Genomic DNA, 7,705 nt, shown 5'->3' with positions numbered 1-7,705 from the left:
TACAGAAATAAAGGACTTGAAAAGTAGCTTTGGAGAGGGTTTACTTCCTAGACAGTGTGAAACCCTCAGCTGTGGCCAGGCTGGGCTTAAGGCTGGCTGCCCTTGGGAAGGGAAGGGAAAGGGATGGAGTTGGGGTGGGGTTTTGCAGCCATGGAAATGAGAGAACCACGGGCTATTGCATCACAAAGGGGCAGCCCCATGGGCTATTGTGTCACAAAGGGGCAGCCCCACGCTGGGGCTGTGAAGGCTGTGAAGGTTGTGGCTGGCACGGCCGCAGCGGCAGCAGACGCGTCTGGCTCTGCCTCTCTGTGCCGAGCGCTGGCGATCGGAGTCACCCGGCCTTGTTCTGAGGCTGGGCACCAAGCTCCTGTCGCTGGCTACACTGAGAGTGCTCCCAAATTCAAACCCAGATCCTTCTGCCAGGCAGAAGCACGGGTTCAAAGATGGAATTTACTGGAAAAGGAAAAACCTCTGAAGGAAAAGGTGAGCATAGGAAGGAGCTGAAAGGCTGAAGCCAAATGGAAAAACAATCCCACCATATTTCAGGGAAAACTGCTCCATGGTGCTCAGTTCTGGGTCAGAGTAGGTGGCTGACAGATACAGATGATCCTGCAAGGATGCCCATGGCATCACAACATTCTGTCATTAGTTTACTCTGCTTTCTCCTTTTTGACAGCAGCCAAATCACTCATACTGTCAGCCAGGACAGGGACTGTGGCCACAGCTGAGCACAGACTGGACATGGTCATGAGACGCAAGTCCTGTTGCTTTCCTTGCCATCAATGTCAGGTCTCACTACAGATAAATTTCCCATTCTTCCTCTGCTTGCTGGTCAGGTCCAACCCTGAGGATGGTATTACAGTGCTACAGAAACACCAATAAGGCCTGCCTGTTGCTGACAGGTCTTGGTGGTTTACAGAAATAGCAGTCATAGCTGTGTGGGTTTTTCCTGTGGATTCACAGGCCAGACTGAGGAAGGAATATTTTCTCCTCTTATCATTGGAGCCTTCGCTTTTTCCCTTCAGACTTGCCAGCTCCATACTGTTCATAGGAATTAAATGCAGGCTAGTTCCATGAAAAATGAACCCAAATAAATTTTCTCTAAAATTAAAAATTCTTCCCCTTGAGTGCCACACCCATTAGATGTGTTAATGATAAAGGTGGGAATTCACCTAACTCACTTCTTCCCTTGTGAGCATGGCTCAGCCTCACACAGAGGTGAGGGGGTAGAGCTGGGCCAATCTCTGGTGGGAGGAAGGGTCTTGTGGCAGCCCAGAGAGCCTGTGCACATTGCCAGAGAACAACTGTGCCCTGCATGTGCCCCTGCAATGAGCTGTGCTGCTGCCAGTGCCTGTGGAGCTGGAGGGCTGCTCAGCTGTGGGGCAGGGAGAGGAGCAGGAGGGTGCATGTGCAGCTGAGCCATTGCTGGAGAGCACAGGGCTCTGGGCTCCCTGCTGTCCCAGGGCAGCCCAGAGGCCAGGGTGCTCCTGTGGCAGCCCTGTGGAAGTGGGTCAGGGTTTTCCCTTGGCCTGCCTCAAGTGCCTACCAGCAGGAGCATGTCTCCCTGTGCAGCTCTTTAAAAGTTTGCAGGGAATGTGTCCCATGAGATATGGAGCTTCAGATGCTTTGGGTTTGCATTTTGGTTTCTCTTATATTTTGTGTCTCCACTTTGCTGGCCTGTCTGGCTACCCGCTTGCCAAGAGGTTTTCCCTGGCCAGTCCCTCTATGCTCCATCCCTCCAAGCCATTGCCTCCCATCCAGAAGAGCTCTCCTTCTACCAAGCCAAGCCTGATATGCAGCGGAGAGCAGGAGAATGGGAAAGATGGCATTGGCTATGCTGAGGGCAGGAGAAAAGAAGAGGAGCTGAGTTCAGAGGGACAAGGACATAAGGTAAGGAGACCAAGCTAAGTGCAGTGTGGTCAATTTCCAGTTTCTGTGCTGTCAGCAGAGCTCTCAAACCTTTTCCCTGACTGGAACTGTCCCTTTCACTGAAGTTGAACTGGTCCTGATTTGGTTCTTTAGCTGGCCCAGAAAGGATAGGATAGAAACAAAGGGTGTGCATCTGCCCCTGCTGCCTCCATTCCCATTCCTGGCCATGGCATGGGGGCCCTGGAGGAACTTGGGCAGGCAGAGACCTTGCAGAGAGCAGCAGGGCAGGGAGCTCTGCTGAACATCCTAAATGCCAGTGAGGCTGAGATGGTGGATGTGTGGGGGCTGGAGAGCAGTGAGCATCCTGTGAGCTCAGCAGCAGCATCTGGGCTCAAAGGCTGCTGGGGAAGTGTAGGAGGGAAGGGCAGCAGCAGAAAAAATGAGGGGCTTGAGAAGAGCAGGTTTTGGCCTGCTGCAGAATGGCTTTGTGGGGACATGACTGGAGATCAGCACTGGCTGTGAGGTACCTTAGGGGCAGGGAGATCTAAAGCCTCTCCCGTGACATCCAAAATGCCCGTGGAGGCAGTGACACCTCAGAACACCTTGATGTCAAATATGTGAATACCAGCTGGGAATGTAGCCACCATTGGAGAAGAGTGAGCACAAGGAGAGAGGTGCAAAATGTGTGCCATGGTCTCTCCCTCATCATCTCCCTTTCCATTCCCCATCCTGGGCCAAGCTGCTCCATCAGTTTGCCTTGTCTTTTCCTGCCAGGTCCCAGTTAAATGCAATCCTGAATGTCTTGAGGCATGAATGGGGACAAGGCTGCATGCTTGATCTGAGCACTGTGTTCTACTCTTTGCAGGCTTCCTTGCTGTGTTCCAGTGGAGGGGATATGAAGAAGGGGTCATTGGGACCACCTCTGATCCCCCCCATAGGCAAGGCAGTAAGTCCCTCTCTTGGCAGTGCTGTGGGCTCTCTTCAAAGCTCTCTGCAGCTGGAATTCCAGGAGTCCCAGGAGATGAGGTAAGCCAAGGTGTCTGCTGCTGCTGCAGTGTGCTGTTCACCTGTGTGTTCCCATCCCAAAGTGTGGTTATTTTGCACAGCCAGATGTCCCATGTATTTAGGCAAACCTCTGTGTATTCCCCATTTTGCCGATCTATGATGACCCAGCACAATATCAAAGCCAACACCAATGTGCCAAGAGCAGAGGTGGTGGTGGGGAAGAGGAGGCAGGGCTTCAAAGCACCTCAGGATTGGTCCTCTGCTGGACTTGGCTATTGATTCCCTTTGTAATGGTTGTGCTCTTTTTTGGGAAGTGAATTGCTTGGGTCTGGGTCCTGCAGATATTTGAATGCTGTCATTCTTGACTGTTAACTTCTGCACCCATGAGATTATGTATGGGCCGATACTGGCTACTGGAGAGGGGTCTGCAAATTCAGGTGCTGCTTCTGTAAACATCAGGAATAATTTCTCTGTGCCTGGGCCTCCACTGTGAAATGAGATGCCAGAGAACTTTTGGGGTATAGATGTATAATCTGATCAATGTTTAATATTTTGATCTGGGCTTAAGATCAAAGCGGGCAAGGTGGTAGACAAGAGTTACAGGACCGTACCTGATGGAAAGATATTGGCTTGGATATGGGAGAGAAAATGTAGCTGTCAAGCTTATCCGAGTGATAACAATAAAGAAGGAGACACAGAAGTATCATTTGAATTGGAAATCTTTGGGAGGGCTTTTAAAGTGCAATCTGAATATCCTCCCCTAGCAGCTGAGTTGTAAAAAGCCTTTCTGTTCTTGAAAGAGCCAGGAGGTGTCATAGCATTCTCGGAGACAGCAGTGCTCTGACCACATGTAGCATGAGACTGTCACCAGGTTAAGGCACGAGCAGGCAAAGTCAAGCTTTGGCACCTGTACAAAAGTAGCTGCCCTCCATACAGTCTCATGTCTCAGCTGAGCAGCTCTTGCTGCTTCAGTGTGGCTGTAGGAGCCAGTTGGCTCCAAAAGGAGAGACAGCAGAATTGGGGAGTTAGGATGCAAGTTGAGGAATGACTGATGGTTGTGAGGAAGAGGAGGCAGGGCTTCAAAGCACCTCAAGATGGGTCCTCTGCTGGACTTGGCTATTGTTTCACACAGAGCTTGGCCAGCTCTCTGTGACTCCCGCAATGGAAAGCTTAAGGAAAATTAATCAGCTTTGCATCCTGGTGTGTTTCTGTGCTGCATTTCCTCATTCATCAGAGTGCCCATGCTAAGAATGTTTACATCCTTTCATGGTACAGCCATTCCCTCCCTTCTCTTTCTACCTCCTCACGTGTTCATTGTCCTCCATTTTCTCCAGGTCAGGATGCAGCAGCAGAAGCAAGGAGGAGAACTTTGAACATGCAGGTAGGTACAGGGCATGTCTGTCCTAAAATGACCATTGTGGTCTTGACTCAGAGGTGACATTTGGAATGCTTGGTTAAAACCCATTCTTTTAAAAATTTCTTTAAATGCATTTCAGTTTTTTGATGGGCTCAGTGGACTCTCCCAGAGCCCAGTCACTGGGAGTGTTCTCTGGTGGTGCAGTGAAAATTCCTCCACTTTGCAGGCGTGACTAGGTTCATTTTCTCCAAGTCTTTCCGGCCATGTCCCTCTTCACTCCTTCCCTCAAAGCCATTGCCTCCCATCAGGATCAGCTCTCCTTCTTCTAACAATAATAAAATGTACAGCATGGAGAAAGAGAAAAAGGACATTGGCACTGGCTATGATAATGACAGTAGAAAACACCAGGAGCAGAGTTCAGAAGAAAAATGTTATAAGGTAAGGAGACCAAACTACGTCCTGTGCAGTAGATTTTCAGTTTATGTGATGGAGGCAGAGATTGGAGATCTTTTCCTGTGGTGTGACCTCAGGGAAGCAGCTGAGCCAAAGAAGATCTTAGCTGGACACTGTGCTTCAGGCTGTCTCTGCAGTGGCTGTGTAGTGCAGCCTTCATATCCTCAGCATGTGTCAATAACAAGAGAGGTCTTTGAATGGTTTCTGGGCTCTGTTGTGGTTCCTCCTCTGTCTCATGGCTGAGAAAACACCAACAAGCAGTCAGAGCAGCTAAAGTTGTCCAATCTGGACAAGCTGTCCTTCTAGATTTAGTAACCTATGGGTATCTGTGAGCCATGTCTATGTCTTGGTGGTGTTTTTTGTCAGCTGTGTCTGGTTGGGATGGAACAAGGTCTTTGCTGGAGCAGGCAGTCCTGCAAAGTCAGTTCCAGGTTGTCTCAGCTTTTGACTTGTACAGCCATGCCCTCTGCACAGTTGTCTCTGCTGCTATTTCTAGACATCATCAGCTTCTGGGCAGCTGTGTGCTGTGGCATGGCTTTGTCCAGAGGGAAGGGATGGGAAGTGGCCATGGGGAGAGCAGCCCAGAGCCCAGGCACACAATTGCCTTGTCAGCAGGGCCAGGAGCTGCAGTTGTTTTGGGTTTGCCATGGGGTGCAAAAGGAGGCAGATGAACAAGAGTTTTGGTAGACAAAATGTCCAATCAAAGGCTTGGATACTTGATTTCAGCCTTGCTGAGAAAGGTCCAGTGTCTCCCTGACAGGAACTGTCCCTCTCACTGAAACTGAACAGGTCTTGATTTGGTTCTTTAGCTGGCCCAAAAATGATGGGATACAAACAAAGAGTGTGCATCTGCCCCTGCTGCCTCCATTCTCATTCCTGGCCATGGCATGGGGGCCCTGGAGGAACTTGGGCAGGCAGAGACCTTGCAGAGAGCAGCAGAGCAGGGAGCTCTGCTGAACATCCTGAAAGCCAGTGAGGCTGAGATGGTGGATGTGTTGGGGCTGGAGAGCAGTGAGCATCCTGCGAGCTCAGCAGCAGCATCTGGTCTCAAAGGCTGCTGGGGAAGTGTAGGAGGGAAGGGCAGCAGCAGAAGAAATGAGGGGCTTGAGAAGAGCAGGTTTTGGCCTCCCGCAGAATGGCTTTGTGGGGACATGACTGGAGATCAGCACTGGCTGTGAGGTACCTAAGGGGCAGGGAGAGAATAGTGATCTAAACCCATTCCCATGACACCCTATCCTCCAGGTGGAGGCAGTGGCACCTCAGAACATTTTGATGTCAAATATGTGAATGCCAGCTGGGAATGCAGAAAACTGAGCACAAAGGGAGAGGTGCCAAATGTGTGCCCTGGGATCTCCCTCACCACTTCCCTTTCCTAGGTCAACATTCCCCATCCTGGGCCAAGCTGCTCCATCAGTTTGCCTTGTCTTTTCCTGCCAGGTCCCAATTAAATGCACATCTAAATGTCTTGAGGCATGAATGGGGACAAGGCTGCATGCTTGATCTGAGCACTGTGTTCTACTCTTTGCAGGCTTCCTTGCTGTGTTCCAGTGGAGGGGATATGAAGAAGGGGTCATTGGGACCACCTCTGATCCCCCCCATAGGCAAGGCAGTAAGTCCATCTCTTGGCAGTGCTGTGGGCTCTCTGCAAAGCTCTCCGCAGCTGGAATTCCAGGAGTCCCAGGAGATGAGGTAAGCCAAGGTGTCTGCTGCTGCTGCAGTGTGCTGTTCACCTGTGTGTTCCCATCCCAAAGTGTGGTTATTTTGCACAGCCAGGTGTCCCATGTATTTAGGCAAACCTCTGTGTATTTAGGCATTTTGCCCATCTATGATGACCCAGCACAATGTCAAAGCCAGCACCAATGTGCCAAGAGCAGAGGTGGTGGTGGGGAAGAGGAGGCAGGGCTTCAAAGCACTTCAAGATGGGTCCTCTGCTGGACTTGGCTATTGTTTCACACAGAGCTTGGCCAGCTCTCTGTGACTCCTGCAATGGAAAGCTTAAGGACAATGAATCAGCTTTGCATCCTGGTGTGTTTCTGTGCTGCATTTCCTCCTTCATCAGAGTGCCCATGCTCTGGCGGTTTTCCTCTTTTCATGGTACAGCCATTCCCTCCTTTCTCTTTCTACCTCCTCACATGTTCATTGTCCTCCATTTTCTGCAGGCCAAGATCCAGCAGCAGAAGCAAGGAGGAAAACTCTGAACATGCAGGTAGGTACAGGGCATGTCTGTCCTAAAATGACCATTTTGGTCTTGACTCAGAGGTGACATTTGCAAAGCTTGATTAAAATGCATTCTTTTAAAAATTTCTTTAAATGCATTTCAATTGCTTGACGGGCTCAGTGGACTCTCCCAGAGTCCAGTCACTGGAAGTATTCTCTGGCAGTGCAGTGAAAATTCCTGCAGTCTGAAGTGTTGAGTGGCAGGAGCTGGAGTAGTAGCTCGTGGCCCTGGAAATGCAGTGCAGGAAAAGGAAATATTCCTCTCCATTCTGCACATGCCTTTTATCTCCCTGCAGCCTTCCTAATGTCACAATTAGTAAGGAAAACAAGGCATTTAGCACAAAATGAGAAATTTTCCCACTTCTTCCTCCTGCTTTTGTAGCAGAAAACCTTTCCTTGGGGCACTTTCTGAGCTGAACCCTTTGAGACAGGATGGACATTAATGGACATTGCCTGGTTTTGTATTGGCAGAAATAGAGAAACCTGCTGTGACAGAATGTCCTTATAAATTTTCCTGTCAGGGAGAAGGAGCCTTCCAAATGGATGCATCCTATGCAGGGTCTGAGTTTGTCATCCTGTGACAGCACAAGCCCAAAGCCACCTATGGCAGGTTCATCATGACAAATCTCTTCCCCGGCTCTCTCTGCCTGTGTCAGTGTTGCAGACTGAGGCTGGGGGAGGAGATGCCTTCTGCCTTGTCCTCCCTCCCTGCCTTGCCTGATCCCTGACAAGTGGAATTGGGCCAGACAAAATGCACTCTCTGGTGCATCTGGCTCAGCCAATGCTTTCAAGTTGAAAGCCCCA

The 7,705-nt window shown here is 50.1% G+C and overlaps 1 long non-coding RNA gene across 1 annotated transcript; it reads left to right on the top strand.

The window, feature by feature from the left end:
* Positions 1–2,796: 2,796 nt before the first annotated feature.
* Positions 2,797–4,663, top strand: LOC135278379 (uncharacterized). Its single transcript, XR_010345894.1, has 3 exons — positions 2,797–2,895; positions 4,209–4,255; positions 4,458–4,663. It is a non-coding gene; the product is annotated as an uncharacterized LOC135278379 (long non-coding RNA).
* Positions 4,664–7,705: the final 3,042 nt, after the last annotated feature.

The sequence above is a fragment of the Passer domesticus genome, chromosome 11 (assembly GCF_036417665.1).
Source record: "Passer domesticus isolate bPasDom1 chromosome 11, bPasDom1.hap1, whole genome shotgun sequence".
Lineage (NCBI taxonomy): Eukaryota > Metazoa > Chordata > Aves > Passeriformes > Passeridae > Passer > Passer domesticus.
Note: the sequence above shows the minus strand (reverse complement) of the source record. Positions and strands in the feature narration are given on the sequence as shown.